The sequence below is a fragment of the Capricornis sumatraensis genome, chromosome 20 (genome assembly GCF_032405125.1).
Source record: "Capricornis sumatraensis isolate serow.1 chromosome 20, serow.2, whole genome shotgun sequence".
Classification (NCBI taxonomy): Eukaryota; Metazoa; Chordata; class Mammalia; order Artiodactyla; family Bovidae; genus Capricornis; species Capricornis sumatraensis.
In genome coordinates this window covers 56,366,718-56,372,370 of record NC_091088.1, presented here as the reverse complement: position 1 = coordinate 56,372,370, position 5,653 = coordinate 56,366,718, and positions in this window count along the sequence as shown.

The window sequence follows — 5,653 nt, the reverse complement described above, 5'->3', positions numbered from 1 at the left end:
TTAAAAACTGCAGATAAAAACTGAAAAATGTCCTTGGGTTTGGCAAGAGGTCATTAACACGCTTGGTGCAAATGGTTTCCGTGAGTGGAGACTCAAATGGGAGGTGAAAGCTGGGGCTGGCAAGCAGTGGACATCCGTCAGTTCTGCCCGCCCAGCGTCCATTTCCCCATCGGCTACAACAGCTCCCTGATTTTTCTCTGAGCAACCACCCATGGCCTACGGGATAGGATTTCATGAGGCTGTGTCCGTCAGGGTGCCCAGCCCTCCACAGGCCAAAGAGAGGGCCACATGACTCAAACTGTACCAATCAGAAGCTCTCCCCGGAATTTGAATTGTGAGCTGACGTGACAGGATGCCTGAAGCTGGCTGGAGCTGAATCATACAGCCATTCTTTCCTGCTTTCTTGATTCCTGCCCCTGCCCTGGCTCCAGTCTTTTCCAAAGCCTGTTTTCTCCATCTTTCCTCCACTGTGTGTGTCACCTTCATTTCCTTCTAATAAATTCCTTGTTTGCTTAAATTAGCAAGTCAGTCTCTATTGTTTGTAGTCAAAGAACCCTAACTCACATTTGTTCTTTTAAGAAATTTAGCGGGGGACTTCCCTGGTGGACCAGTGGTTAAGGTGCCCATTGCAGGGGGCCCAGGTTCAATCCCTGGTCAGGGAACTAGATCCCACCTGCCGCAACTAAGAGTTCACATGCTGAAACTAAAATTCCCTCATACTGCAACTAAGACATGGTGCAGCCAAATAAATATTTTTAAAAAGAAGAAGAATTTTGGGTGGGATGAAGAGAAACACAAAGGACAGGCACTAGAGGGAGCACAAAGTAAAGGGAGGGAAAGGTTTTTAGTTCTTTTTTTTTTATGGTAAAAATTTGCACATATTTATAGCTAAGAAGGAGGAGAGGGAAGGAAGGACTGTTGGAAGCTGAGAAGGGAAGAACGATGGAGTGATATTCTGGGAGTCATGATGACAGGTGATGCATGGGTGGAGAGGCTGCGCTTCCACAGAGCATGGAGCAGTGAAGTAAATCTGGGTGTGAATTCCTGTAGGTGTATATAGGAAGCTGAAGGCAATGCACGACTGATCGGCCTTACTTTTCTGTGTTGAGACTGAAAGGGGAGCGCTGGGGGATGCTCATGGGAGAGTGGTGACTGAGAGAGAGGGCTGACCAAGAAGTCGGAGTGGCACCTGTTTGTATCATTTGTTTTTTTTTTTTTTTTTGGCTGCACAGAGTCTTTGTTGCTGCACCCGGGCTTTCTCTAGTTATGGAGAGTGGGCGCTACTCTCTAGTTGCGGTGCATGGGCTCCAGAGCGCAGGCTCAGTGGTTGTGGCACACGGGCTTACTGTTGCACAGCATGTGGAATCTTCTCAGACAAGGGACTGAACCTGTGTTCCCTGCATCAGAAGGCAGGTTCTTAACCACTGGACTTGCCACCATTCTCCTCTGAGCCAATCTTGAAGCAAGGGTAGGGGTGTGCTGATAGATGAGGCAGAGGCTAGGGTGCACGGGAATCAAGAGCGTGCTGGCCATTTCCCCTTTGCCCCTCCAGGCCCACCTCCACCCTTCTCAGCCCATATGGACAGCATTATCCAGGCTCCCTCGCCCCCTGACTTCTGAGTCCTTCAGGGACAGCACCAGCAGGACATTAGAGAGTGGGGCGGGGTAGAGAAGCTTTGTTCTGGATATTTCATCTCCTGCTCCCAGCTCTGGATCAGTGCCATACCCTCTATACTGCTCAGGTATGCTCCACGGTCTCACCATGCTCCAGTAACACCCTTTCCTTCCCTCAGCCCTGCAGACCACAGAAGGGCCCCAACATCCTACTGCCTTCACCTCCCTTGCTGGTTCTCTCAACCTGACCCACACTCTCTGCAAAAGTCCCTTCGTTAAATTATCTTCAAAATCCCAGCTGTAGGAGCCCTCTGTTTCCCGCTAGGACCCTGGCAGCTATGAGAGCTAGCCAGAGAGATCAGATGGTCCAATGTAAGGTCCTGGCTGAGCACAGAAGGGAGAGGAGCCAGGAGGTATCTGGCCAACTGGCAGGAAACAGAGGGATCAAGGCAGTGGAGCTCTCTCTCTGAGTTAGTGCTACAGGTGTGATGGCAGTGGAGGCCTGCCAGACCTGGAAGGCAGGTGCTGGGATCAGAGCCCAGAGTACTGGATTTTGAACATGGAAGACAGAACAGGGTTGTGGTTAAGACTCAGGGATTTTTAATTTGGGACCCAGAGAGTTCTGTGTTACTAATACAATCTTGGCTCAGCCCTTTACTAAATGTGTCACCCAGGGAAGTGACTTCACCTTTCTAAGTGTGTATCCTCATCTTTAAAATACCAACACTACAGGTTTTTGTGAGGAGTAAACATGTAAACCATTTGGCACAGGGCCTGGCATGTGGTATAAGTGCATGGTAAACGCTCACTATGTGCCCTGCACTTCCGGGTAATGACTAAGGGCAAGGTGTGGTCATGGGCATGGCTGCCATGGGAAGGTCACTGAGGATGAGGTAGGAGAGACCAAGAGACCAGATAATTAGAAGGATGGGTCATCACACAGAGGTTAAGGATCCCAGCAGAACGGCAGGAGCTGGGGTGGAAAGGAGGTCTGTGATGATGTGCTAGAGTCTTGAGGAAGGAGAAGGAATGAAGGAGTCCACAGATGCCAATGAGGAAGTGGAACAGAGGGTGGAAGAACCCGAGGACATAAGGCTCAAGGAAGCCTGGGTTCTGTGAAGTCAGATTAGAGTTGGCGTCTGCCTCATCTGAGTTCCCATGGCCCCTTGAATGTCCCTTTCAGATGCCCTCAGGACTTCCCTGGTGGCCCAGTGGTTAAGAATTCCTTTTGCAATGCAGGGGACATGGGCTCGATCCCTGGTCAGGGAACTAAGACCCCACATGTCATGAGGCAACTAAGCCTGCACAATGCAACTACTGAGTCCCTGTGCTCCATAACCCGGGCTTGGAGACCATGGACGTCTGCCCCCCACAATCACAGTCCCCTCCACGAAAGATCCTGCATGACCCAACTAAGACTTGATGCAGCCAAATAAATAAATAAATATTTTAAAATCATTAAAAAGAAAAGGAAATGCCCCACAAATGTCACATCCCCCACAAAGCCAGAGCATGTCAAGAAAGGGACAGGATCTGACCCGTCCTGTAGTAGCTACAACAGAAGTTGTTGTTCATTTGCTCAGCCATGTCCAACTCTGCGACCCCACGAACAGCAGCATGCTAGGCTTTCCTGTTCTTCACTATCTCCCAGAGCTTGCTCACATTCATGCATACCCTCTGCCACCTCCTTCTCCTTTTGCCTTCAATCTTTCCTAGTATCAAGGTCTTTTACAGTGAATCGGCTCTTCATATAAGGTAGCGAAAGTATTGGTGCTCCAGCTTCAACGTTCAGTCCTTCCAATGAATATTCATGGTTGATTTCCTTTAGGATTGACTAGTTTGATCTCCTTGTAGTCCAAGGAACTATCAAGAGTCTTCTCCAACACCACAGTTCGAAAGCACTGATTCTTCTGCACTCAGCCTCTTTATGATCCAACTCTCACAGCCATACATGACTACTGGAAAAACCATAGTTTTGAATATATGCACCTTTGTCGGCAAAGTGATTTTTAATATGCTGTCTAGGTTTGTCATAGCTTTCCTTCCAAGGGTAAGCATCTTTTAATTTCATGGCTGCAGTCACCATCCACAGTGATTTTGGAGCCCAAGAAAATAAAATCTGTCCGTCTCCACTTTTCCCCTTTCTATTTGCCATGAAGTTATGGGACTCGATGCCATGATCTTAGTTTTTTGAAGGCTTTGTTTTAAGCCAGTTTTTTCACTGTCCTCTTTCACCTTCATCAAGAGACTCTTAGTTCTTCTTCACTTTCTGCCATTAGAGTCATATCATCTGCATATCTGAGGTTGTTGATATTTCTCCTGGCAGTCTTGATTCCAGCTTGTGATTCATCTAGCCTGGCATTTCACATGATGTACTCTGCATAGAAGTTAAATAAGCAGGGTAATGATATACAGCCTTGTCTAACTCCTTTCCCAGTTTTGAACCAGTTTTTCCATGTAAGGTTCTAACCGTTGCTTCTTGACCTGCATACAAGTTTCCCAAGAGACAGGTAATGTGGTTTGGTATTCCCATCTCTTAAAGAATTTTTCAGAGTTTGTTATGATCCACACAAAGGCTTTAGCAGAGTCAATGAAGATAGATGTTTTTCTAGAATTCCCTTGCTTTCTCTTTGATCCAACGAATGCTGACAATTTGATATCTGTTTCCTCTGCCTTTTCTAAACCCAGCTCATACATCTGGAAGTTCTCAGTTCACGCACAGCTGAAGCCTAGCTTGAAGGATTTTGAGCATAACCTTACTAGCACGTGAAATGAGCACAATTGTACGGCAGTTTGAACATTCTTTGGCATTGCCCTACAACAGAAGTACAAGTTGGTAAATGACTGTTGAATGACTTGGGGGATAAGGGAAGGAAAAAAGTCATGGGTGACATTTAATAAAGGGACAGAGCCACGATAGTAACACAGGACTCTCTGGATCCCAAATTAAAAGCCCCTGGTTTTACAGAAACAGACTCAAAGACATATGGGGAGGACTGGGAGTTTGAGATTAGCAGACAAAAACTATTATGTATAGAATAGATAAGCAACAAGGTCCTACTGTATAGCACAGGGAACTCTATTCAATATCCTATGTTACACTATAATGGAAAAGAATATAAAAAAAGAATGTATATGTATGTATAACTGAATCATTTGCTATACAGCAGAAATTAACACAAACTGTAAATCAACTACACTTCAATTAAAAATAATTCAAAAATCCCTGGTTTGAACCACAGTATTATCTTCCATGTTCAAAATCCAGTACCCTGGGCTCTGATTCCAGCACCTGCCTTCCAGGTCTGGCAGGCCTCTGCTGTCATCACACCTGTAGCATCAATTCATAGAGAAAGCTCCACTCCCTTGATCCCTCTGTTTTCTGCCAGCTGGCCAGACCCCTTCCTGGTTCCTCTCTCTGACCAGCCCAGCCAGAGCCTCATACTGAACCATCTTATTTATCTTTGATTTTGTTCCATTTATCTCTCTGCATACTTTTTTGCTTTTAATAACTTAATGCTTAAAAAAAAAGCAACCTCTTACTCAATTTAAGTAAATGACTACTGAGACCTTCATACACGCTCTTCCACCTGTCTATAATAGCCCGTTCTATGCACCCAAATATCTACTACTCCTCATTCAAGAATAAGCAGAAATTAGTTATCAGGGAGGAGAAAGATAACCACAATGATAGACTGCCACATGTCTATCAGATTAGCAAAATTAAAAGTGTCTAATAGGTGGGAGGGAGGTTCAAGAGCGAAGGGACATATGTGTATCTATGACTGATTCATGCTGATAGACTGTATATACAATACAATGCTGCTGCTGCAGCAGCTAAGTCACTTCAGTTGTGTTCAACTCTGTGCGACCCCATAGATGGCAGCCCACCAGGCTCCTCCGTCTCTGGGATTCTCCAGGCAAGAACACTGGAGTGGGTTGCCATTTCCTTCTCCAATGCATGAAAGTGAAAAGTGAAAGTGAAGTCACTCAGTCGTGTCCGACTCTTCTCGACCCCATGGACTGTAGCCTACCAGGT